This window comes from Schistocerca cancellata, chromosome 5 (genome assembly GCF_023864275.1).
Source record: "Schistocerca cancellata isolate TAMUIC-IGC-003103 chromosome 5, iqSchCanc2.1, whole genome shotgun sequence".
NCBI lineage: Eukaryota > Metazoa > Arthropoda > Insecta > Orthoptera > Acrididae > Schistocerca > Schistocerca cancellata.
In genome coordinates this window covers 833329801-833353899 of record NC_064630.1, presented here as the reverse complement: position 1 = coordinate 833353899, position 24099 = coordinate 833329801, and positions in this window count along the sequence as shown.

Genomic DNA, 24099 nt, shown 5'->3' with positions numbered 1-24099 from the left:
CGGTCCACGCGTAGAGGAAAAAGGGTGGCAGTCTGCCGCCAGTACGGGAAGCGTCCACAGCTGTGCTCCAGTCGAAGAAGGGTGAGTTAGACTGACCGCGTGGCGCGCTGTTACTTGGCGAGAGGAGACCTGTTAGCTTCTGGACTCGCTTTTGAAATCTGAAAGATTGCTTTGCCTTGTCGCAGCAAGGAATGCAAAACTTTGGCAGATTTTTCTTTTAGTACATTTCTGTAGCAGACTTGGATCCGCCGGAAGAGCGCCACACAAAGGTGTCGATAAGAAGTGAGCAGTCCCTTCTGTATGAATGTCTGCTTGCCTTCAGCTGTGCCTGTATAAGCTTTCATCTTTCTAAATACACTCCTGGAAATGGAAAAAAGAACACATTGACACCGGTGTGTCAGACCCACCATACTTGCTCCGGACACTGCGAGAGGGCTGTACAAGCAATGATCACACGCACGGCACAGCGGACACACCAGGAACCGCGGTGTTGGCCGTCGAATGGCTCTAGCTGCGCAGCATTTGTGCACCGCCGCCGTCAGTGTCAGCCAGTTTGCCGTGGCATACGGAGCTCCATCGCAGTCTTTAACACTGGTAGCATGCCGCGACAGCGTGGACGTGAATCGTATGTGCAGTTGACGGACTTTGAGCGAGGGCGTATAGTGGGCATGCGGGAGGCCGGGTGGACGTACCGCCGAATTGCTCAACACGTGGGGCGTGAGGTCTCCACAGTACATCGATGTTGTCGCCAGTGGTCGGCGGAAGGTGCACGTGCCCGTCGACCTGGGACCGGACCGCAGCGACGCACGGATGCACGCCAAGACCGTAGGATCCTACGCAGTGCCGTAGGGGACCGCACCGCCACTTCCCAGCAAATTAGGGACACTGTTGCTCCTGGGGTATCGGCGAGGACCATTCGCAACCGTCTCCATGAAGCTGGGCTACGGTCCCGCACACCGTTCGGCCGTCTTCCGCTCACGCCCCAACATCGTGCAGCCCGCCTCCAGTGGTGTCGCGACAGGCGTGAATGGAGGGACGAATGGAGACGTGTCGTCTTCAGCGATGAGAGTCGCTTCTGCCTTGGTGCCAATGATGGTCGTATGCGTGTTTGGCGCCGTGCAGGTGAGCGCCACAATCAGGACTGCATACGACCGAGGCACACAGGGCCAAAACCCGGCATCATGGTGTGGGGAGCGATCTCCTACACTGGCCGTACACCACTGGTGATCGTCGAGGGGACACTGAATAGTGCACGGTACATCAAAACCGTCATCGAACCCATCGTTCTACCATTCCTAGACCGGCAAGGGAACTTGCTGTTCCAACAGGACAATGCACGTCCGCATGTATCCCGTGCCACCCAACGTGCTCTAGAAGGTGTAAGTCAACTACCCTGGCCAGCAAGATCTCCGGATCTGTCCCCCATTGAGCATGTTTGGGACTGGATGAAGCGTCGTCTCACGCGGTCTGCACGTTCAGCACGAACGCTGGTCCAACTGAGGCGCCAGGTGGAAATGGCATGGCAAGCCGTTCCACAGGACTACATCCAGCATCTCTACGATCGTCTCCATGGGAGAATAGCAGCCTGCATTGCTGCGAAAGGTGGATATACACTATACTAGTGCCGACATTGTGCATGCTCTGTTGCCTGTGTCTATGTGCCTGTGGTTCTGTCAGTGTGATCATGTGATGTATCTGACCCCAGGAATGTGTCAATAAAGTTTCCCCTTCCTGGGACAATGAATTCACGGTGTTCTTATTTCAATTTCCAGGAGTGTATTTATAGCTTTGCCTTCTCGTAAATTTTCCTTGCTTTATTTGTCTTTCGTCCGTGGGGAGCCAACATTATAGGCATCACTAACTGTCCGATCGCATGTTTGTTTTAGATAATGTTAACATGATTGTGTGATGTGATATTGTTGCAATTTGGGCCCTACACCTAGAAATTGTGTCTCCACAAACCACGTGGGCACGCGGGTGTACTGCGAAACGTGTACCGTTTCACGAGTTACTGCGATCAGTTATCAGGCAACAGCAGTTGTATGAATGATTCACACCAATGATTTTAGGTGTAGATTATAGCGGTGAATGTATTGACGCTCTTCTTCAATGTTATCAGGAATTGTGTACATGCTTCACATCCATGTCTTACAAATAAATGATTTTATCCACAATTTCCTCTTGTATTCCGAGGTTACGTTTTTGCACCTAAGCCACTTACCTCGTAACTTTCCTGTTAGCACATCCATTGCGTTTCCTTACGCACAGGTCCAGTGATTAGTTTCCCTTTATTTAAGACAAATGCCTTAGATTAAGTCTTATTTTCAGGTGTGTTGCTGGGAGCTGATCTTCTGCACAGTGTTCTTGCATGTGCTATTTTATTTTAAATGTTGATTGTCGTGAACAGTGCGCGGGGAATACTATAAATTACATCGTATCCCCTATGAGCGACATCACAACGTACGCATTTTTGTGAGTTTTTGGTCTGTGATCAAATTAATTTATTTTCCGACTCGACCAAACCTTTGATTAGTTGTATGGTTAGAGTCGGTGGCGACCCTAATCTTCTCACGTTAATTTCATAAGCAATAAGTACTTCAATTCCCAATAATAACGTAATAACCCGTAGTAACAGGTTAGATACAATCGCTCACTGCTTGAAACACAAGTTGGTTACTGTCATATAGGATGCACTTGCCGTTGCCGTTGCCGTCGCCGCAGTCTTGGCGGTGGTGATGGTCTTCAGTCGTAACACTGGTCTGCTGCAGGTCTCCACACTAGTCTAGCTTGCGAAAGCTAGAAACATCCCGGCAGATTAAGACTATACGCCCGACCGGAACGTTTGCCTTTCGGGAATAAGTGCTCTACAAGCTGAGCTACCAAAGCACGACGCACGAGCCGTCCCCACAGCCTTTCTTCCGCCATTACGTCATTTACTATCTTCCAAACTGCAAAGAAGCTCTCCTGCGAAACGTGCGGGACTAGCAGTCGTGAAACAGAGGACAATACAGAGACACCGCCTATCGACTAAAACTGCCTGCTCGACCGAGACTATAGCTCGCTGAAGAACGTCTGTCGAGTTTGAAAGATGGGCTGCCAGCTGTGAGGACGTGTCGTGAGTGGCACGTGCGTAGCTCAGCTGGTGGAACCCTTGCCTGCGTAAGGCAAAGGTCCTGAATTCGAGTACTGGTCCGGCACACAGTTTTAATCTGCTAGAAACTTTCATACCGGCGCACACTCCGCTTGATCTCGTCATTCCGGCGTAACTATTGCATCTTAAATCCATTGGAAGGTTCTGATTCTGTTCAAGCTATGTTCCTCACACACCGGAATGACGATACCTCCGAAGCCTTCTTCACTAAAGTTGTGCCGTAAACGCCTTTTCCTTCCAGTTCAGCTCTGTGCCTGCTCATCAGTTACCCAGTCTGCGACAGCGAGTGAGGTTGTTGACGCAGTGGTCACAACACTGGATTCGCACTCGGGAGGACGACGGTTCAGATTCCCGGCCGGCCAGCAAGATTCAGGGTTTCAGAGATTGCCCTAAATCGCTCCGGGCAAATGCTGGAATGGTCCCTTTGAAAAGGGCGCGGCCGACATCCCTCCCCCTCCTTTCTTAATCTGTGCTTGTGTTCCGTCTCTAATGACCGCGCCATCGACCTGACGTTGAACTCTAATCTTCTTTCCTCCTCAGTCCAGCCACCACATCTCCGGCATTCTTGTGCTCCACGGTATTTCTAAAGATTCCGCTCTCTTCTTGTCTTCGGGGCACGTGGGTATTAGGGGAAACGAACTGGCGGATGTGGCTGCCAAAGATGCATGTTCCCTCCCTCACGTTGTTGAATGTGTCGTCCCCCTCCATGCTGTTACCTCCCTCCTGCGTTTTCGTGTTATGCGTCAGTGGGAAGAGTGGCTGGCAGTCGGTGACAATATGCTGCGTCTGGTCAAGGCTACCACGCGGCCATGGCGTACGTCCTACCAGTCATGCAGGCGGGATGAGGTTCCCCTCACTCGCCTCCGCATCGGGCACAGTCCCTTAACGCATAGTTTTTTACTCCGGCGGGAGGACCCCCCAATCTGCAGTTCTTGTGGCGTCCAGATTACTGTCCGCCACATTTTACTTGACTGTCTTTTATTCTCTGACCAGAGGGTGGTGGTTTCCTTGCCACCGGATTTGCCCTCTATTTTATAAGATGACGCAACGACTGTAGTTAAGGTCTTACGGTTTTGTGTCCTATCCAATTTGTTGCCTCAGATTTTAGGGAGAGGGTTTTAATGTGCTGCTTGGTGACTGGCTCACTCAGGTTTTAGGTAAGAGGTGAGCCAGTCACGATTACCTCCTTGTTTCCCTTCGGTTTCTGTTCTCTTTTCCTTGTGTTTCCTTTCCTTTTTAGTGTGTCCCTTCTCCTCTCGTTTTGCCTCTGTGTGTGAGGATTTGGAACTGCGTCAGGTCTGTGTGTTTTACCCGTTCTCCTTGTTCGCTGTTTGTCTTAGTCCCTTCACTGCATGTGTTCCTGTTTTTATGCGTTTGGGCGCTGATGACCACGCTGTTTAGCACCCGTAAACTTCAAACACACACACACACACTCTTCTTGTCTCAACTGCTTATCGTCCATGCTTTACTTCCGTGCAAGCGTGTCTTCCACGCATACGTTGTCAGATAATAACAATAATTTCCCATGGCTCAATGGCCCGGTGCAAGTATTTACACTTGAATTTATACAAGATGTTGAAACAGCTCTGTTATCCAGAAGAGTTTTTCTCGCTATAGCCAATTGGGACATTTTACATCCTTTCTATTCTGGTTGTCGTCAATTGTCTTCCCGCCATAAATATCAAAACTCACATACTAAGTTATTTTAGTATCTGTTTTCCTAATCTGAGACTCTCTGTATCACGCGATTTATTTCGATTACGCACGGATCTCCAAAATTCCAGTGTTCTCTTCCCTCAATCTGTAAACTGTCTCCGGATTTCAGCTGTCGTCGCCCGTCCGTTCCTTCGAGCCGGTCGAGTGGTCCCGTGACCCTGTCGTCGTGTAGTCCTTCTGGAAGGACCACCGCCAACACTTCCTTCGCGCTGTTGTCCTGGGCCGATGATGCCACTCACACTGAGATGATATAGTACGAGACACGCTGCAGAAGCAGCCCGCGTCGGCGGGGCGCATGCAGACAGGATGCAGGCGACCTGACGTGTCCACACTGCGGCTGCGGCGATCGCCCGGCGCTGCAGAGGTGCCTGTCGCCCCACGCAGCTCGTGTCGAACGATACATCCAGAGTGGAATTTCATGCCATCCGATTTGCCTATACAAATTTTTTGTGCAGATGAAGCAAAACTACATCCGTCTCTGTAGTTAGTTTCTTAGTAAAGGTTTCACTTTTTACAATTTTTGTATAAAAACGTATGAAACACTGTTCTGAGATTCGCGCTTTTTCTCCGTTACTCAGTCGTTCTCATTCGATTTTCAGGATACTATTTGATACTAAAAAAAATTATTTTCCCGCATATTATAACCACACATCACAGCTTCATATTTTCCGTATTCCTCATAACGCCACGGAAATTTTGAAAAGTTCGCGGTGAAAAATGTAGTCTCTGGTCTTTTTACATTTGCTGCGGTTTATGACGTACGTTACTGCTTACGGAACATAGCTTAAGTCACAAAATTGTTTCGGAGAGGTGGAAACAGACCGATACCTTTCTCTATTCTAAACAAAATACTTGAGATATTTTGGAAGTTCCCAGAATGAGATTTTCACTCTGCAGCGGAGTGTGCGCTGATATGAAACTTCCTGGCAGATTAAAACTGTGTGCCCGACCGAGACTCGAACTCGGGACCTTTGCCTTTCGCGGGCAAGTGCTCTACCATCTGAGCTACCGAAGCACGACTCACGCCCGGTCTGGAAACACCCCCCAGGCTGTGGCTAAGCCATGTCTCCGCAATATCCTTTCTTTCAGGAGTGCTAGTTCTGCAAGGTTCGCAGGAGAGCTTCTGTAAAGTTTGGAAGGTAGAAGACGAGATACTGGCAGAAGTAAAGCTGTGAGACCGGGCGTGAGTCGTGCTTCGGTAGCTCAGATGGTAGAGCACTTGCCCGCGAAAGGCAAAGGTCCCGAGTTCGAGTCTCGGTCGGGCACACAGTTTTAATCTGCCAGGAAGCTTCATATCAGCTCACACTCCGCTGCAGAGTGAAAATCTTATTCTGGAAACATCCCCCAGGCTGTGGCTAAGCCATGTCTCCGCAATATCCTTTCTTTCAGGAGTGCTAGTTCTGCAAGCTTCCCAGGAGAGCTTCTGTAAAGTTTGGAAGGTAGAAGACGAGATACTGGCAGAAGTAAAGCTGTGAGACCGGGCGTGAGTCGTGCTTCGGTAGCTCAGATGGTAGAGCACTTGCCCGCGAAAGCCAAAGGTCCCGAGTTCGAGTCTCGGTCGGGCACACAGTTTTAATCTGCCAGGAAGTTTCATATCAGCGCACACTCCGCTGCAGAGTGAAAATCTCATTCTGGAAACATCCCCCAGGCTGTGGCTAAGCCATGTCTCCGCAATATCCTTTCTTTCAGGAGTGCTAGTTCTGCAAGGTTCGCAGGAGAGCTTCTGTAAAGTTTGGAAGGTAGAAGACGAGATACTGGCAGAAGTAAAGCTGTGAGACCGGGCGTGAGTCGTGCTTCGGTAGCTCAGATGGTAGAGCACTTGCCCGCGAAAGGCAAAGGTCCCGAGTTCGAGTCTCGGTCGGGCACACAGTTTTAATCTGCCAGGAAGTTTCATATCAGCGCACACTCCGCTGCAGAGTGAAAATCTCATTCTGGAAACATCCCCCAGGCTGTGGCTAAGCCATGTCTCCGCAATATCCTTTCTTTCAGGAGTGCTAGTTCTGCAAGGTTCGCAGGAGAGCTTCTGTAAAGTTTGGAAGGTAGAAGACGAGATACTGGCAGAAGTAAAGCTGTGAGACCGGGCGTGAGTCGTGCTTCGGTAGCTCAGATGGTAGAGCACTTGCCCGCGAAAGGCAAAGGTCCCGAGTTCGAGTCTCGGTCGGGCACACAGTTTTAATCTGCCAGGAAGCTTCATATCAGCTCACCCTCCGCTGCAGAGTGAAAATCTTATTCTGGAAACATCCCCCAGGCTGTGGCTAAGCCATGTCTCCGCAATATCCTTTCTTTCAGGAGTGCTAGTTCTGCAAGCTTCGCAGGAGAGCTTCTGTAAAGTTTGGAAGGTAGAAGACGAGATACTGGCAGAAGTAAAGCTGTGAGACCGGGCGTGAGTCGTGCTTCGGTAGCTCAGATGGTAGAGCACTTGCCCGCGAAAGCCAAAGGTCCCGAGTTCGAGTCTCGGTCGGGCACACAGTTTTAATCTGCCAGGAAGTTTCATATCAGCGCACACTCCGCTGCAGAGTGAAAATCTCATTCTGGAAACATCCCCCAGGCTGTGGCTAAGCCATGTCTCCGCAATATCCTTTCTTTCAGGAGTGCTAGTTCTGCAAGGTTCGCAGGAGAGCTTCTGTAAAGTTTGGAAGGTAGAAGACGAGATACTGGCAGAAGTAAAGCTGTGAGACCGGGCGTGAGTCGTGCTTCGGTAGCTCAGATGGTAGAGCACTTGCCCGCGAAAGGCAAAGGTCCCGAGTTCGAGTCTCGGTCGGGCACACAGTTTTAATCTGCCAGGAAGCTTCATATCAGCTCACACTCCGCTGCAGAGTGAAAATCTTATTCTGGAAACATCCCCCAGGCTGTGGCTAAGCCATGTCTCCGCAATATCCTTTCTTTCAGGAGTGCTAGTTCTGCAAGGTTTGCAGAAGAGCTTCTGTAAAGTTTGGAAGGTAGAAGACGAGATACTGGCAGAAGTAAAGCTGTGAGACCGGGCGTGAGTCGTGCTTCGGTAGCTCAGATGGTAGAGCACTTGCCCGCGAAAGGCAAAGGTCCCGAGTTCGAGTCTCGGTCGGGCACACAGTTTTAATCTGCCAGGAAGCTTCATATCAGCTCACACTCCGCTGCAGAGTGAAAATCTTATTCTGGAAACATCCCCCAGGCTGTGGCTAAGCCATGTCTCCGCAATATCCTTTCTTTCAGGAGTGCTAGTTCTGCAAGCTTCGCAGGAGAGCTTCTGTAAAGTTTGGAAGGTAGAAGACGAGATACTGGCAGAAGTAAAGCTGTGAGACCGGGCGTGAGTCGTGCTTCGGTAGCTCAGATGGTAGAGCACTTGCCCGCGAAAGGCAAAGGTCCCGAGTTCGAGTCTCGGTCGGGCACACAGTTTTAATCTGCCAGGAAGTTTCATATCAGCGCACACTCCGCTGCAGAGTGAAAATCTCATTCTGGAAACATCCCCCAGGCTGTGGCTAAGCCATGTCTCCGCAATATCCTTTCTTTCAGGAGTGCTAGTTCTGCAAGCTTCGCAGGAGAGCTTCTGTAAAGTTTGGAAGGTAGAAGACGAGATACTGGCAGAAGTAAAGCTGTGAGACCGAGCGTGAGTCGTGCTTCGGTAGCTCAGATGGTAGAGCACTTGCCCGCGAAAGGCAAAGGTCCCGAGTTCGAGTCTCGGTCGGGCACACAATTTTAATCTGCCAGGAAGTTTCATATCAGCTCACACTCCGCTGCAGAGTGAAAATCTCATTCTGGAAACATCCCCCAGGCTGTGGCTAAGCCATGTCTCCGCAATATCCTTTCTTTCAGGAGTGCTAGTTCTGCAAGGTTCGCAGGAGAGCTTCTGTAAAGTTTGGAAGGTAGAAGACGAGATACTGGCAGAAGTAAAGCTGTGAGACCGGTCGTGAGTCGTGCTTCGGTAGCTCAGATGGTAGAGCACTTGCCCGCGAAAGGCAAAGGTCCCGAGTTCGAGTCTCGGTCGGGCACACAGTTTTAATCTGCCAGGAAGTTTCGTATCAGCTCACACTCCGCTGCAGAGTTAAAATCTTATTCTGGAAAAATCCCCCAGGCTGGGGCTAAGCCATGTCTCCGCAATATCCTTTCTTTCAGGAGTGCTAGTTCTGCAAGCTTCGCAGGAGAGCTTCTGTAAAGTTTGGAAGGTAGAAGACGAGATACTGGCAGAAGTAAAGCTGTGAGACCGGGCGTGAGTCGTGCTTCGGTAGCTCAGATGGTAGAGCACTTGCCCGCGAAAGGCAAAGGTCCCGAGTTCGAGTCTCGGTCGGGCACACAATTTTAATCTGCCAGGAAGTTTCATATCAGCTCACACTCCGCTGCAGAGTGAAAATCTCATTCTGGAAACATCCCCCAGGCTGTGGCTAAGCCATGTCTCCGCAATATCCTTTCTTTCAGGAGTGCTAGTTCTGCAAGGTTCGCAGGAGAGCTTCTGTAAAGTTTGGAAGGTAGAAGACGAGATACTGGCAGAAGTAAAGCTGTGAGACCGGGCGTGAGTCGTGCTTCGGTAGCTCAGATGGTAGAGCACTTGCCCGCGAAAGGCAAAGGTCCCGAGTTCGAGTCTCGGTCGGGCACACAGTTTTAATCTGCCAGGAAGTTTCGTATCAGCTCACACTCCGCTGCAGAGTTAAAATCTTATTCTGGAAAAATCCCCCAGGCTGTGGCTAAGCCATGTCTCCGCAATATCCTTTCTTTCAGGAGTGCTAGTTCTGCAAGGTTCGCAGGAGAGCTTCTGTAAAGTTTGGAAGGTAGAAGACGAGATACTGGCAGAAGTAAAGCTGTGAGACCGGGCGTGAGTCGTGCTTCGGTAGCTCAGATGGTAGAGCACTTGCCCGCGAAAGGCAAAGGTCCCGAGTTCGAGTCTCGGTCGGGCACACAGTTTTAATCTGCCAGGAAGCTTCATATCAGCTCACACTCCGCTGCAGAGTGAAAATCTTATTCTGGATACATCCCCCAGGCTGTGGCTAAGCCATGTCTCCGCAATATCCTTTCTTTCAGGAGTGCTAGTTCTGCAAGGTTTGCAGGAGAGCTTCTGTAAAGTTTGGAAGGTAGAAGACGAGATACTGGCAGAAGTAAAGCTGTGAGACCGGGCGTGAGTCGTGCTTCGGTAGCTCAGATGGTAGAGCACTTGCCCGCGAAAGGCAAAGGTCCCGAGTTCGAGTCTCGGTCGGGCACACAGTTTTAATCTGCCAGGAAGCTTCATATCAGCTCACACTCCGCTGCAGAGTGAAAATCTTATTCTGGAAACATCCCCCAGGCTGTGGCTAAGCCATGTCTCCGCAATATCCTTTCTTTCAGGAGTGCTAGTTCTGCAAGGTTTGCAGGAGAGCTTCTGTAAAGTTTGGAAGGTAGAAGACGAGATACTGGCAGAAGTAAAGCTGTGAGACCGGGCGTGAGTCGTGCTTCGGTAGCTCAGATGGTAGAGCACTTGCCCGCGAAAGGCAAAGGTCCCGAGTTCGAGTCTCGGTCGGGCACACAGTTTTAATCTGCCAGGAAGTTTCGTATCAGCTCACACTCCGCTGCAGAGTTAAAATCTTATTCTGGAAAAATCCCCCAGGCTGGGGCTAAGCCATGTCTCCGCAATATCCTTTCTTTCAGGAGTGCTAGTTCTGCAAGGTTCGCAGGAGAGCTTCTGTAAAGTTTGGAAGGTAGAAGACGAGATACTGGCAGAAGTAAAGCTGTGAGACCGGGCGTGAGTCGTGCTTCGGTAGCTCAGATGGTAGAGCACTTGCCCGCGTAAGGCAAAGGTCCCGAGTTCGAGTCTCGGTCGGGCACACAGTTTTAATCTGCCAGGAAGCTTCATATCAGCTCACACTCCGCTGCAGAGTGAAAATCTTATTCTGGAAACATCCCCCAGGCTGTGGCTAAGCCATGTCTCCGCAATATCCTTTCTTTCAGGAGTGCTAGTTCTGCAAGGTTCGCAGGAGAGCTTCTGTAAAGTTTGGAAGGTAGAAGACGAGATACTGGCAGAAGTAAAGCTGTGAGACCGGGCGTGAGTCGTGCTTCGGTAGCTCAGATGGTAGAGCACTTGCCCGCGAAAGGCAAAGGTCCCGAGTTCGAGTCTCGGTCGGGCACACAGTTTTAATCTGCCAGGAAGCTTCATATCAGCTCACACTCCGCTGCAGAGTGAAAATCTTATTCTGGAAACATCCCCCAGGCTGTGGCTAAGCCATGTCTCCGCAATATCCTTTCTTTCAGGAGTGCTAGTTCTGCAAGGTTCGCAGGAGAGCTTCTGTAAAGTTTGGAAGGTAGAAGACGAGATACTGGCAGAAGTAAAGCTGTGAGACCGGGCGTGAGTCGTGCTTCGGTAGCTCAGATGGTAGAGCACTTGCCCGCGAAAGGCAAAGGTCCCGAGTTCGAGTCTCGGTCGGGCACACAGTTTTAATCTGCCAGGAAGCTTCATATCAGCTCACACTCCGCTGCAGAGTGAAAATCTTATTCTGGAAACATCCCCCAGGCTGTGGCTAAGCCATGTCTCCGCAATATCCTTTCTTTCAGGAGTGCTAGTTCTGCAAGGTTCGCAGGAGAGCTTCTGTAAAGTTTGGAAGGTAGAAGACGAGATACTGGCAGAAGTAAAGCTGTGAGACCGGGCGTGAGTCGTGCTTCGGTAGCTCAGATGGTAGAGCACTTGCCCGCGAAAGGCAAAGGTCCCGAGTTCGAGTCTCGGTCGGGCACACAGTTTTAATCTGCCAGGAAGCTTCATATCAGCTCACACTCCGCTGCAGAGTGAAAATCTCATTCTGGAAACATCCCCCAGGCTGTGGCTAAGCCATGTCTCCGCAATATCCTTTCTTTCAGGAGTGCTAGTTCTGCAAGGTTTGCAGGAGAGCTTCTGTAAAGTTTGGAAGGTAGAAGACGAGATACTGGCAGAAGTAAAGCTGTGAGACCGAGCGTGAGTCGTGCTTCGGTAGCTCAGATGGTAGAGCACTTGCCCGCGAAAGGCAAAGGTCCCGAGTTCGAGTCTCGGTCGGGCACACAGTTTTAATCTGCCAGGAAGCTTCATATCAGCTCACACTCCGCTGCAGAGTGAAAATCTTATTCTGGAAACATCCCCCAGGCTGTGGCTAAGCCATGTCTCCGCAATATCCTTTCTTTCAGGAGTGCTAGTTCTGCAAGGTTCGCAGGAGAGCTTCTGTAAAGTTTGGAAGGTAGAAGACGAGATACTGGCAGAAGTAAAGCTGTGAGACCGGGCGTGAGTCGTGCTTCGGTAGCTCAGATGGTAGAGCACTTGCCCGCGAAAGGCAAAGGTCCCGAGTTCGAGTCTCGGTCGGGCACACAGTTTTAATCTGCCAGGAAGCTTCATATCAGCTCACACTCCGCTGCAGAGTGAAAATCTTATTCTGGAAACATCCCCCAGGCTGTGGCTAAGCCATGTCTCCGCAATATCCTTTCTTTCAGGAGTGCTAGTTCTGCAAGGTTCGCAGGAGAGCTTCTGTAAAGTTTGGAAGGTAGAAGACGAGATACTGGCAGAAGTAAAGCTGTGAGACCGGGCGTGAGTCGTGCTTCGGTAGCTCAGATGGTAGAGCACTTGCCCGCGAAAGGCAAAGGTCCCGAGTTCGAGTCTCGGTCGGGCACACAGTTTTAATCTGCCAGGAAGCTTCATATCAGCTCACACTCCGCTGCAGAGTGAAAATCTTATTCTGGAAACATCCCCCAGGCTGTGGCTAAGCCATGTCTCCGCAATATCCTTTCTTTCAGGAGTGCTAGTTCTGCAAGGTTTGCAGGAGAGCTTCTGTAAAGTTTGGAAGGTAGAAGACGAGATACTGGCAGAAGTAAAGCTGTGAGACCGGGCGTGAGTCGTGCTTCGGTAGCTCAGATGGTAGAGCACTTGCCCGCGAAAGGCAAAGGTCCCGAGTTCGAGTCTCGGTCGGGCACACAGTTTTAATCTGCCAGGAAGCTTCATATCAGCTCACACTCCGCTGCAGAGTGAAAATCTTATTCTGGAAACATCCCCCAGGCTGTGGCTAAGCCATGTCTCCGCAATATCCTTTCTTTCAGGAGTGCTAGTTCTGCAAGGTTCGCAGGAGAGCTTCTGTAAAGTTTGGAAGGTAGAAGACGAGATACTGGCAGAAGTAAAGCTGTGAGACCGGGCGTGAGTCGTGCTTCGGTAGCTCAGATGGTAGAGCACTTGCCCGCGAAAGGCAAAGGTCCCGAGTTCGAGTCTCGGTCGGGCACACAGTTTTAATCTGCCAGGAAGCTTCATATCAGCTCACACTCCGCTGCAGAGTGAAAATCTTATTCTGGAAACATCCCCCAGGCTGTGGCTAAGCCATGTCTCCGCAATATCCTTTCTTTCAGGAGTGCTAGTTCTGCAAGGTTCGCAGGAGAGCTTCTGTAAAGTTTGGAAGGTAGAAGACGAGATACTGGCAGAAGTAAAGCTGTGAGACCGGGCGTGAGTCGTGCTTCGGTAGCTCAGATGGTAGAGCACTTGCCCGCGAAAGGCAAAGGTCCCGAGTTCGAGTCTCGGTCGGGCACACAGTTTTAATCTGCCAGGAAGCTTCATATCAGCTCACACTCCGCTGCAGAGTGAAAATCTTATTCTGGAAACATCCCCCAGGCTGTGGCTAAGCCATGTCTCCGCAATATCCTTTCTTTCAGGAGTGCTAGTTCTGCAAGGTTTGCAGGAGAGCTTCTGTAAAGTTTGGAAGGTAGAAGACGAGATACTGGCAGAAGTAAAGCTGTGAGACCGGGCGTGAGTCGTGCTTCGGTAGCTCAGATGGTAGAGCACTTGCCCGCGAAAGGCAAAGGTCCCGAGTTCGAGTCTCGGTCGGGCACACAGTTTTAATCTGCCAGGAAGCTTCATATCAGCTCACACTCCGCTGCAGAGTGAAAATCTTATTCTGGAAACATCCCCCAGGCTGTGGCTAAGCCATGTCTCCGCAATATCCTTTCTTTCAGGAGTGCTAGTTCTGCAAGGTTCGCAGGAGAGCTTCTGTAAAGTTTGGAAGGTAGAAGACGAGATACTGGCAGAAGTAAAGCTGTGAGACCGGGCGTGAGTCGTGCTTCGGTAGCTCAGATGGTAGAGCACTTGCCCGCGAAAGGCAAAGGTCCCGAGTTCGAGTCTCGGTCGGGCACACAGTTTTAATCTGCCAGGAAGCTTCATATCAGCTCACACTCCGCTGCAGAGTGAAAATCTTATTCTGGAAACATCCCCCAGGCTGTGGCTAAGCCATGTCTCCGCAATATCCTTTCTTTCAGGAGTGCTAGTTCTGCAAGGTTCGCAGGAGAGCTTCTGTAAAGTTTGGAAGGTAGAAGACGAGATACTGGCAGAAGTAAAGCTGTGAGACCGGGCGTGAGTCGTGCTTCGGTAGCTCAGATGGACGTCGTGCTCAGGCACTCGGCCAGTGCACATCGCGCGGTGACGGGCGGTAGCGCGGGCCAGTGTTTACGTCGCGAGCAGTGCTGCGGTGGAGAGCTGAGCAGCGTGTGCGAGCGCTGTTAACGTTTGTTTCTGTACCACTGTTGTAAGTAAGATGTCGACAATTAACAGAGCGAACAGCGTTCAATGTGTTTTCGATCGTGCTGCCTTGCGACCGACGGCTTTTGAAATCCATGAGTGGATTTTTGAGGATCTGAAATTGCCGGAAGATATAGTCGACACGTTCCAGTTGGACTTTGTGCAGTACTCGTTATTTATCAAATTTATTTCGAGTGACACTTATGAGAAATTCGTTGAGGAGCATGCTGGTGTGAGACCATTTCGTCATAATGATGGCAGTATTAGTAACGTCCAAATCGTGCCTTCGGGATACGGAGTGAGAACCGTCAGGGTATTTAATGTGCCACCCGAGTGCCCTAATGATCTGATTGCACGTTCTCTGTCACTGTACGGCGCTGTTTTGTCAGTTACCAATGAAAAATGGTCGAGTGCATATCGCTACCAAGTTAACAGCGGGGTGCGAAGTGTACGTGTCGACTTAAAAAAGCATATACCTTCGTATGTTGCCATTGGCGGCTGTCGTGCACAGGTAACTTACATTGGACAACCCCCTACCTGTTCGATCTGCCATTCAACGGAACATCTGCGGATGAACTGTACACGTCGACGTCCATTTCAACTTCCACGGGAACATCCTGCAGACGCTAGTGAAAAGCTTGTTCCGCTATTGAGTGAGGTCGTCGCAGGGACGGTACCACCACCTCGGCAGCCGGAACGTGTTAGCGATGCGGAGATGCCAGTTCAGGTGGAATGCAGTGCCAAAGACATTCGCGGTAGGACGGATGTCGATCCGGCACCGTCATCCTCACCGGGGCAGTTACCGCTGGACACCAACGATGCCCCAGCCACCTCTGAAACTAAGCCGTCTGAGATACAGGAGCGGGTGCAGATCAGTATGCCTGAGCCACCCCTATCGGTAGAGACTGCAGCAGAATCGAAGAAAGGCCGTCGAAGGAGAAGCAAAGGGAATAGTAGAAAAGAGGAAAAGACGGATGATTTGAGACCCGTACACGTGTCAGAAAGTGGCAGCGAGTCTGAACCTCAATCTTCTTGCTCCGTGCGCTGCGAGGACACAGCGAGGCAAGCACGCATTCGAGAACAAACAAAACACCTGAAGGCACTACTGAGTGCTGAGAGGGAACAGAGCACTGTAACGGCTAAGAGGAAGAGCGAACAGAGTAGCGAGCAGTTGCAGCAGCGCTCCCGCAGGCACTCGCTGACGTCAGTCGCAGCCCCGCGTGGTGGCCAGGCGGACGCGACCACGCTGACAGACTCAGCCGGCGGTGGCGGGCAGGGCGGTGCGCGCACCGCGCAGCACCCCGACAGCAATGAGCCGTGGTGGCGGCAGGACGAGGAGATGCAGCAGTAGCTGCTCTCGCGCATGACCATCGCGCTGCGACATTTCCACTCTCTGACCCGTTATTGGTTTTGACATTTCGTTTCGTACTCCAGACGTTCCCCACGAGTTTGATTCAAAGCCGTCGAGAAGGACGATCCAACACAGAGCTCATTGTCCTCTGAACCATCATGTGCGATAGCCAAACCTACAACGTTACCACACTTAACGTCAATAGAATTCAAAGTGCGGTGAAACTCCGTTCGCTAACTGATTTCTTGTATGGTACCAGCGTTGACATTGCCCTACTACAGGAGGTAGTCACAGTCTTAGAAGTGCCCGGTTACGTTCTCATTGATAACATCAATCTCCAGGATGCTGTAGGCACTGCCATACTTCTGCGCGACGGTATACCCTTTACGGATGTGCAGCGGCTGCCTAGTGGTCGTGGCATTTCTCTTCGAGTGAATGGTGTGCAGATTGTTAACGTGTACGCCCCCTCAGGTAGCACTCATAAGAGGGATCGCTCAACATTTTATAAAAATGAGGTTCCAATTCTTCTTAGCGCTTATCGTGCACATCTCATCCTCGGTGGTGACTTCAATTGTGTGCTCAACGATAGAGACCAAACTCCTAACACGAACAGATGTATCGAACTTGAACATTTAATTCATGGCATGCGTCTTCACGATACATGGCAACAACTGCACGGTGAACGGGTAGCGTACACCTACGTAACCAGTCATTCTGCCAGTCGGCTGGATAGGATCTATGTGTCCGAGGCCCTCCAGCGACACGCTGTGAACTGTGACATAGCTCCTGTCAACATCTCCGACCATTGTGCGTATCAGTGTTACCTTAACCTACACCGCCAGCAAATATACCGCGGGAAAGGCTACTGGAAATTGAATGTCAGCCTTCTGCAGGATGCCCAACTTGAAGAGGAGGTGAACATAACGTGGCAACAGCTCCAGCGGCAACGTCGTCGTTACGATAGCGCTCTCCAGTGGTGGACTCAGTGTGCTAAGCCTAAATTACGCCTCACCCTCATGAGTTACGCCCGACAAAAAAGCTTTTGGCAGAAACAGACTATTGAGTTTTATTATCGCTGTTTGAGAGAACTGTACAGTCGCGCTACCAATCCTTCTCGCGATATCGACTTAAGGATCAAACGATATAAAGCGAAAATCACGGCGATACAACGCCAACGAATGCAAGGCATCATCGTGCGAGCCCACCCCAAGGACGTTGCCGCCGACGAACGGGCCTCTCTGTACCACATCCTGAGAACGACGAAACGGTGTAAAGCCATGTTGATTGAAGCCGTCGTTGATGACGCTGAGAATGCCATCACGAAGCAACGTGACATCATCTCGCACGTCTACGACTATTATAGTCAACTTTACAAGAAGCAAGCCGTTGATGAAAACTCGTGCGACGACTTTCTTAGGACGTTGAACTGTCGCTTGTCACAACAGGATAATGAAAATCTGGAATCTCTTTTCACAGAGGACGAAATCCGACTGGCGGTCCACAGTGCAAAGAAAGGGAAGTCACCAGGACCCGACGGTCTCAGCGCTGAGTTTTACCAGCGTTACTGGAACCTCCTCGGTCCGACATTCCTCCAGATAGCGAATGAACTCTGGCACCTGGAAGTTATACCCAAGGCATTTACGGAAGGTATCATCCTGCCCTTACCGAAAAAAGGGAACAGCAGGAAGGTCGAAAACATGCGACCCATCACACTCCTGAATGCCGATTTCAAAATCATCACCAGATCGATTAAGCTAAGGATGCAAACCGTTATGCCCAAGGTTTTGGGCAGTTACCAGTACAGTGCAGTGCAAGGCCGAAGTGCAATTTCGGCAGCCTGCGATTTGAGGGACATCATCTGTTCGTATGCTGTAACCAAAGGACAGGGCGCTCTGATCTTTCTAGATTTTGAGAAGGCTTATGACCGTGTACGTCATGACTTCCTCTTTAAAAGCATGAAGAAACTAGGATTTGGACTTCATATCATAGAATTAATTCGCAAACTTACTACAAACGCCTCCTCACGGATTCTCCTTAATGGCCATTTTACAAAAGAAGTTTCCATTGAGCAATCCGTCCGCCAAGGATGTCCTCTGTCAATGATTTTGTACGCCATTGCAGTGGAGCCGCTACTGAACAACTTGGCGCATAGTGGGATCGGACTTAGCGTCGAGTCTGTCACTATCCCATGCATTGCGTATGCTGACGATATATGCGTAACTGTGTCATCATCACAACAACTTCTGTCAGCGGAAACTCTTTTACAAACATTCACGTTTCTTTCAGGAGCAATACTCAACAGAACTAAAACCACAGCTTTGCAGATCGGTGGCGGTATCGGAGACATTTCCCATGTTACCTGGTGCAAGGTCAAGGATTCTCACACAACCCTCGGTGTTACCTTTGAGGCCAAACCAGACAAATTCCTGACGAAGAACTGGTCACACATGCTTAATAAATTACGTGCTGCTTTGATACTTCACTCCGACCGTGACTTGAACATACTACAGAAAGTTAAGACCATCGAGATCGCCATCACGAGCAAGATGACTTATTTGGCGCAAATTCTTCCAATCTCCGACCATCTAGCCAAGAGTATACAACAAGCGTTATGTTGGTTTCTTTTTAGGGGGCACATTTTCAAAGTTCAATTCGATACCTTAACCTTACCTTCGTTCAAAGGTGGCCTTAACCTCATTAAAGTACACAAAAAATGTGTCACCCTGCTCCTAAATCGCATCAGGAAGGAGTTCCGTACCCGGAGGACCAGTATCATCACAAACCTCATTCAGCGGTGGAAGCCTCATAGCCTTGACCCACCCGTTAATATCGCCGGCATTCCACTTTGTTACCGACATGTGCGACTGTACTACATGGAAATGAGCTACATTCGACACAACATCGTCGATAACGGAAGCCTGACGAACAGGAAGCTTTATGGCTTTCTCACGACAACAAACCACAGGAATCGTCTCGAAGAAAAACATCCACATACACATTGGAGTATAGTATGGCGGAATGTGCACAGTGACGTATTACCGTCACGCGTCATAGCCGACTGGTATCTAACAGTCAACGATAAAGTAGCAACGAATGAAAAGCTACATAAAATTGGCCTTCATCCAACGCCCAACTGTGACGCATGCGGAAGGGTCGATACGCTTCTTCACAGGTTCACGTGCGGACATGCAGCAGAAATTACTACATTTCTTCGTCAACGTTTGTCGGTGATAGACCGTATGACACCCTGTGGTGTAGATCCTTTAGAGATCTTTCAGCCACAAAAACTGAGATATCCACGAGCCAAAAACAACGCTGCAACGTGGATCATGGGCCACACAGCATCGTTTATTATGCAGAATAGGCATGCTACTTTCCTCGACTATTATTCTTACATAGAAATTGAACACTTTAAAATGAGACAACATTGTGACTACAGGAGGATATTTGGAAACATGCTAAACATCATAATTAACGGTTAAAAGCTTCAAATACAATATTTCGGATCGCAGAGGTTGCCAGTGACCTGTATGTATGAATCCCATTTGATTCCTGGGACTTCAGTACTTGTCGGAAATTTACGATACTATTCAGATGCTCACCAATGCAGAAGGCATTTTTTTTTCTTTTTTTCCCCATTTTCGTTTTTCACATTTCCCTTCTCTCGCAGAGCAGCGGAGCAACTTACCTTCACTTAAGAAGTGATTGTCTTTTGTGCACCACAAAAATTTCTGTTTACTATTTGAACCAAAAAAAAAAAACAAATAAAAAAAAAAAAAAAAAAAAAAAAAAAAAAAAAGATGGTAGAGCACTTGCCCGCGAAAGGCAAAGGTCCCGAGTTCGTGTCTCGGTCGGGCACACAGTTTTAATCTGCCAGGAAGCTTCATATCAGCTCACACTCCGCTGCAGAGTGAAAATCTTATTCTGGAAACATCCCCCAGGCTGTGGCTAAGCCATGTCTCCGCAATATCCTTTCTTTCAGGAGTGCTAGTTCTGCAAGGTTCGCAGGAGAGCTTCTGTAAAGTTTGGAAGGTAGAAGACGAGATACTGGCAGAAGTAAAGCTGTGAGACCGGGCGTGAGTCGTGCTTCGGTAGCTCAGATGGTAGAGCACTTGCCCGCGAAAGGCAAAGGTCCCGAGTTCGAGTCTCGGTCGGGCACACAGTTTTAATCTGCCAGGAAGCTTCATATCAGCTCACACTCCGCTGCAGAGTGAAAATCTTATTCTGGAAACATCCCCCAGGCTGTGGCTAAGCCATGTCTCCGCAATATCCTTTCTTTCAGGAGTGCTAGTTCTGCAAGGTTCGCAGGAGAGCTTCTGTAAAGTTTGGAAGGTAGAAGACGAGATACTGGCAGAAGTAAAGCTGTGAGACCGGGCGTGAGTCGTGCTTCGGTAGCTCAGATGGTAGAGCACTTGCCCGCGAAAGGCAAAGGTCCCGAGTTCGAGTCTCGGTCGGGCACACAGTTTTAATCTGCCAGGAAGCTTCATATCAGCTCACACTCCGCTGCAGAGTGAAAATCTTATTCTGGAAACATCCCCCAGGCTGTGGCTAAGCCATGTCTCCGCAATATCCTTTCTTTCAGGAGTGCTAGTTCTGCAAGGTTCGCAGGAGAGCTTCTGTAAAGTTTGGAAGGTAGAAGACGAGATACTGGCAGAAGTAAAGCTGTGAGACCGGGCGTGAGTCGTGCTTCGGTAGCTCAGATGGTAGAGCACTTGCCCGCGAAAGGCAAAGGTCCCGAGTTTGAGTCTCGGTCGGGCACACAGTTTTAATCTGCCAGGAAGCTTCATATCAGCTCACACTCCGCTGCAGAGTGAAAATCTTATTCTGGAAACATCCCCCAGGCTGTGGCTAAGCCATGTCTCCGCAATATCCTTTCTTTCAGGAGTGCTAGTTCTGCAAGGTTCGCAGGAGAGCTTCTGTAAAGTTTGGAAGGTAGAAGACGAGATACTGGCAGAAGTAAAGCTGTGAGACCGGGCGTGAGTCGTGCTTCGGTAGCTCAGATGGTAGAGCACTTGCCCGCGAAAGGCAAAGGTCCCGAGTTCGAGTCTCGGTCGGGCACACAGTTTTAATCTGCCAGGAAGCTTCATATCAGCTCACACTCCGCTGCAGAGTGAAAATCTTATTCTGGAAACATCCCCCAGGCTGTGGCTAAGCCATGTCTCCGCAATATCCTTTCTTTCAGGAGTGCTAGTTCTGCAAGGTTCGCAGGAGAGCTTCTGTAAAGTTTGGAAGGTAGAAGACGAGATACTGGCAGAAGTAAAGCTGTGAGACCGGGCGTGAGTCGTGCTTCGGTAGCTCAGATGGTAGAGCACTTGCCCGCGAAAGGCAAAGGTCCCGAGTTCGAGTCTCGGTCGGGCACACAGTTTTAATCTGCCAGGAAGCTTCATATCAGCTCACACTCCGCTGCAGAGTGAAAATCTTATTCTGGAAACATCCCCCAGGCTGTGGCTAAGCCATGTCTCCGCAATATCCTTTCTTTCAGGAGTGCTAGTTCTGCAAGGTTCGCAGGAGAGCTTCTGTAAAGTTTGGAAGGTAGAAGACGAGATACTGGCAGAAGTAAAGCTGTGAGACCGGGCGTGAGTCGTGCTTCGGTAGCTCAGATGGTAGAGCACTTGCCCGCGAAAGGCAAAGGTCCCGAGTTCGAGTCTCGGTCGGGCACACAGTTTTAATCTGCCAGGAAGCTTCATATCAGCTCACACTCCGCTGCAGAGTGAAAATCTTATTCTGGAAACATCCCCCAGGCTGTGGCTAAGCCATGTCTCCGCAATATCCTTTCTTTCAGGAGTGCTAGTTCTGCAAGGTTCGCAGGAGAGCTTCTGTAAAGTTTGGAAGGTAGAAGACGAGATACTGGCAGAAGTAAAGCTGTGAGACCGGGCGTGAGTCGTGCTTCGGTAGCTCAGATGGATCATTCCGGCTTTCGCTGTCGCCGCGGTCGGACGTGCCAGCTGGTTGCTCCGCGTCGTCGGTGTCGTTGCCAGTGTTTACTGTTTGCCGTTGAGTGTTTCTGTGTTCCGAGTGATTCACGTGCATTGTACTTTTTTTTGTGGTTGTCCTTTTCGTCAGCAACTTGCCGATCTTGTACGGGATTCGGGCTTGACCGGATTTCATACAGCTGCAGCGCCATGTCTACCACCATCCGGAAAAACACCCTGGTTTTTGGCTTTGACAAGGATACCCGCCGAGTTCAACCGACCGCCCTGGAGATTCATGACTGGCTAACTGAGGTAATAGGCATCACTTCTGATTCTGTGCACACCACCCAGCTAGATTCTGATCGTTATTGCGTGTTTGTCAAGTTTCTCAGTCCAATAGCAGCTGATCGACTTCTTGAAAAAATCGGCAAACATGTCCCTTTTGTTCATCGCGACGGCACCACTAGTATGGTTACTGTAACACGTGCCGATACCTCGATTCAGACAGTTCGAGTACTTAACTTGCCCATAGAGATTGACAATGCTAAAATTAAAGATGCACTTTCTAAGTTTGGTGAGGTTAAAGAAATTGTCAATGAAAAGTGGTCGTCTCGCTACAAATTACAGTGTTTCAATCGGATTCGATCTGTGGACATGGAAGTAAAAATGAACATTCCTTCTCACATCACGGTTGATGGTTATAAGGCTCACATTATATATTCTGGTCAAGCCCCCACCTGCCATATCTGCAATGAACTAGGCCATCTTCGCCAGGACTGCCCCCGCCGAGTTTTTGTCTTAAAAAATAATCTGCAGCCGCGGCGTAGATTAACACTTAACGAGGTAATGGCAGTAGATACTTCTGGTTCTTCTGCACACCCTGATGTTGATGCTCCCCAGGCAACTACCTCCGAGACCCCGCCCGTAACCGCTGATGCGTTTCCACCACTCGTAGGACGGCAAACTGCCGCGCCGGTTTGTCTTGAAAGTGAATCTCAGCAAAAGAAAAGGCCGCTGGAACGTAGTGATGAGCATTGAGATGAGGAAATATCTCACGCGACTCCTGCAGCCCGGAAACCAATACCATCAATCGCGGAGGATTTAGTACCAGATGATGTTATGCGGGTCGATTTTGAAGTCAGTGCGGATGGACGTGAGGGGATGCCGAATTCTGAGACGCCGGGTCATGAACAGGAACCTCCAATTTTGAGTGCCGTGCCCGAAGGACAACAGCCGGTACAACGCGCACACAGTGAGGAAGTGTTGTGTCAACAACGCGCTACAGCTGACTCCCGACAACAAGTTTCGGGCGGAAGTAAACAAGTGGAAGTGTTTACCAATCTGCCAGCTGCCGGTGGCAGTACTGCGACAACGACACGACCGCGTCTCAAAGAATCCACAAAAACTTCGGGACCTCAAAACGCCCCACGACGAAGGCTCAATCCACAGCCAAATCTCTCCGCTCCTCGCAACAAGGGAAATTCCGCTTCCTCGCAAGCGGATGTAGTACGTCGAAATGTTAGTTATGAAATTGTGAGGGAACGATCCGGTGATGACAACAGCAAAGAACTCGGCGAAGCCCATCCTCCACAGTAGTAATTCCGTTGGTACAAGGCTCGTTCCATGCTGTCGCCTACGGTTGCAAAGCTTCTTCCTGTTTTTTCTGTCCTTTTATCCGGTTATGGTTCGCAGCATTCACTGTGTCGTTTTTGCTACAACCGGCCTATGCTTCGTAGTGTATCACTTGTTATGGTTTTTATTTCGCTTCTTGATCCAATAATCCTCTCATGGCTGCTCACATTATACCTTTTTTAATTCTGCAGCCGGCACTCTTGAGCTCGATCCCATCGTTTTGTTATACTTTTACATCTCATTACCTATATGCTACAGGCCTATACTATCACCTCCCTTAATATCAATAGGATTACGTCAGAGTTAAAACTTGCTTTATTAAAACAATTTTTGTTTGACTCTGGTACAGATATTGCCCTTTTACAAGAGGTTGCAACATGGCAAATTAACATTCCCGGCTATGTTGCAATAATCAATTTCGCTCCTGAATTCAGTGCTGGCACAGCGATTTTAGTCAGGGAAGGAATACCTCTAACCGATGACGAAAAGTTAGACTCTGGACGGGGCATAGGCGAGAATATCATGGGCGTCAGTGTAATCAATCTGTATGCACCATCTGGAAGTACACGGCGCGCTGACAGATCGAAGTTTTTTAAGGAGGATATCATTTACTTACTGCGGAGAGACTCTCCAAACTTGATCATTGCAGGCGATTTTAATTGTGTATTGCACCATAAAGATCAATCCCCCAATTTTAATTATTCCCCAGAATTAAACTTTCTTGTCTCCCAAATGAAACTGAGGGGCGCGTGGGAAGTTAAGTATCCCACGCTTGTGAAATACACGCACATTTCACATAATTCCAGTAGCAGGATTGATAGAATCTATATGTCAAGTCACATAGTGAGGAATTTGCTACAAGTGGAAATCACTCCAGTCAGCTTCTCTG